The sequence below is a fragment of the Pteropus vampyrus genome, unplaced genomic scaffold, assembly GCF_000151845.1.
Source record: "Pteropus vampyrus isolate Shadow unplaced genomic scaffold, Pvam_2.0 Scaffold332, whole genome shotgun sequence".
Classification (NCBI taxonomy): Eukaryota; Metazoa; Chordata; class Mammalia; order Chiroptera; family Pteropodidae; genus Pteropus; species Pteropus vampyrus.
In genome coordinates, this window is record NW_011889113.1 from 566,007 (window position 1) to 569,084 (window position 3,078).

The 3,078-nt window shown below is 34.5% G+C and overlaps 1 long non-coding RNA gene across 1 annotated transcript in view; it reads right to left on the minus strand.

Moving 5' to 3' along the window:
• LOC111730728 overlaps positions 1–3,078 on the minus strand; it is a 29,840-nt gene that overhangs the window by 15,069 nt on the left and 11,693 nt on the right. The window lies entirely within an intron of this gene.

The window sequence follows — 3,078 nt, forward strand, 5'->3', positions numbered from 1 at the left end:
TCAGTGAATAGTTATGGAGTGCCAACTCAGTACCAGACAGGATATACAGGAGATATAACAAGGAACCAGACAGATAAAATCTCTGTCTTCAAGGGCTTTCAATTCTTATTTGGGGAAATAGACAATAAGCATGTAAATATATATAAGATTTATTTTAAATATAAGATAATTCATTACAATTAGAAGACTGTACCTTCAAGAGAGTATTTCTCCCAGTGGAATGCTAGGTATCAAATTGTAAATGTATATGGATTCAGCGAGTTATTAAAAATGGAGCTAGTGGGCATAGACTGCTATTGAAAAGGAAACACGTAGAAAGTAGCAGTTTAAAGGGAAGATACAAGTGTGTTAACTGGAAGAAAGGAAAAAAATTAGAAACGGAGTGCTTGGAGATGTGAAATAAAGTGAATAATTAATGGGGCAAGTCTTGCAGAAGAGGTGAGATTTTTGAGCATAGAATAAACTATTGGCTTTGAGAAGGAAAATGGATCTTCTTCTCCATTAAAAGAATTAAGAATAAAATGACAGATAAAAGAACAAAGGAAATGTAAGGTGGGAAATACCTAAGGGAACAGGAGTCGGGGAATGAGTTGGACTTTTTTTTAAATGATGTTATTCACCTTAAGGAAAATAAAAGGGGCTGTGGGTGGGTTTTCAGGTTTGAAGAGAGAAATTTAAAAAAAAAAACAAAACAAAAAAAACAAAAAAAAACCTTTGGAATGGCAGCTATAAGGATTATGTAGCAATCAGTTTAGCAGGGTTTGCCAAGGGCTCATCCAAGATTACGAGCCATGAGTTTTTGGAGCATCTAAGCAGCATGACTTTCTCTAGCAATCTGAGAGCAGAGAACATAGAAATTTCAGGTCGTAGAACAAAATTAAATAAAATTAAACAAATAACTGGAAAACATGATAGGTGGTCAAAGGGATTAGGTATATAAAAGTGTTATTGAAATGAACAATGATGTGATCAAATATGGGCAGCAAACCTGGAATCCAGGGGGGAAGTCATGGTCAGTGCCTGACAAAACGAGAAGCCGAGGTAGAATAAGGCAGTTGGAGGGGTGGGAACTAAGATTACGCAGAGGAAGAAACGGCAGAAACTGGGATGCAGGGTTGCAGAAGTTCTTAGAAATGCTATAATCAGGATTTAGGCCTTAAGAAAAAGGTATGGTGTACAGTAAGGGTTTTAAAAAATACTTTTGAAATTTCGATCCACTATTTACGTACAGATCTCTATGTGAAATCCTAAGATGCTAATTAAAGCCTAAATATTTGACATGGTAATTTTACAATTCTTTGAGGAAATATGAAGATGCACTTCATCTTTTGAACGGTCTAGTTTTGCAAGCAATTGTTATTAATACGAAGTTGCGAAAAGGAAACTTCAGATGCCTTTTCTGTGCTGTTGGCAACAATCTCATCTGGGCCAGAAAAGGAGACTGTGATTAGATTATTAACTAGAAAGTTCCTAAATGTGCCTCATGCTATATTTACAATGATTGAGTTAAATTTCATTAACCCCAGAGTTTGGTGATCAACTTGGGGAACAAACAAAAACTAAAGAAATAGAAAAGAACATTTTCTCCTAATGTTCTGCTACTCCGTAGAGAAAATGAATTTCTACGAGCTACATTATTTTGACTGGAAGAAACAAAACTCTGACAAAGTGGTTATCATTTTCAAACAGAAAAATAAACACATATTTCCATACCTTAAAGTTCAAAGTGTTCTTTTGAATTTAGTCCAACTGAGTATCAACGTCTCTTGAGTATCAATGTTCATGGATGAGCTCTGAATTGCTAATACAATGAGTGACTCTGGGCCAAGGATTCCAAGTCCTAAATACAGAATAAGAAACAAAATATCTTACCTATCCCCACCTCACATACCCTGTAAATGACACACTTCTGAAAGCAACATCAATTGGCGACACATTGTGATGATAATAGAACCAAAACATTTGGTTATACTAATTCCGTAAGAGCAATTTTACATCGCCTGAACAGCACAGACAGTTCTCTGAGGTCACCCGGAATAATCTGCTTATTTTAGATGAATTATAGAATATCGAACTGACTACATTGCTTAGTCTAATTTGGTCACATTTCTATAGATATGACATTTCATTTGTTTTCTTCTACGATGGAAGATTTTTTTTCCTCTTCTTTTCTAGAATTCAGAAAATAAATTTATCTTCTTAATATGGTTTAGAAGATCTGCAAAATATTTGATGGTCTGCTTTCATTGGCATCAAATGGAAGCAGATGGATCAAGGCCTCCAAATTACACAGCACCAGGAGATATCATTCTACAGAACATAATACTGTGTCCCAGGGGGTGTCATTCACATTATATTTTATATTATGTAACGTGGTGGCCCTGTGGAGAGCAGATGACAAATGAGTTTATCAGGTAAGTGTGCCTTATCAAATGTTTGTTGTGTGGAACAGGTTGTCTATTCATCATGCAACTTTTGCCTGGCACTAGTCTAACCCTATGGGAAGGATAACATGGTTATCTCATTTTACACAAGAGAAAACTGAGTTAAAGAGACATTATGTACCTTGCCCTTGGTCATAAAGCTAATAAGTGGCAGAGCCAACATTTGAAACCAAGTAGTCTGCTGCCAGAATCTGGGCTCGTCTGCTTTTTAAACAGAGATGAAAATCAAAGGAAATTAACAGCAAAAAATTAGAGTTTATGAGATCTACAATGAAAGAAATATTTGGTATAGAACTTAATTTATTATCCAGACTGGGTCTTCCAAAAGCAAGTACTGGATATATTATCTAGTAAGTTTTAAAAATGTAAAACAAAATAAATTGACAGTGTCATCTGAGAGAGCAAATTTAATTACATAGCAATTATTCCTTCCCTGTTAATATAACAACATCAAATCTGTACAAAAAATAAAGAAACCAGGAAGGTTTCTTTAGAGATTATCAGACGCTACTTTATTTTTCTTTCTTTTGAATAAAATAGTGAAAGAAAAGTATAGGCTTTATTTTGCCATGTGTTTTTTTTCATTTAACATGATAAAGTTAAAGTTAATGAATGACAAAAGAGAAATATATGA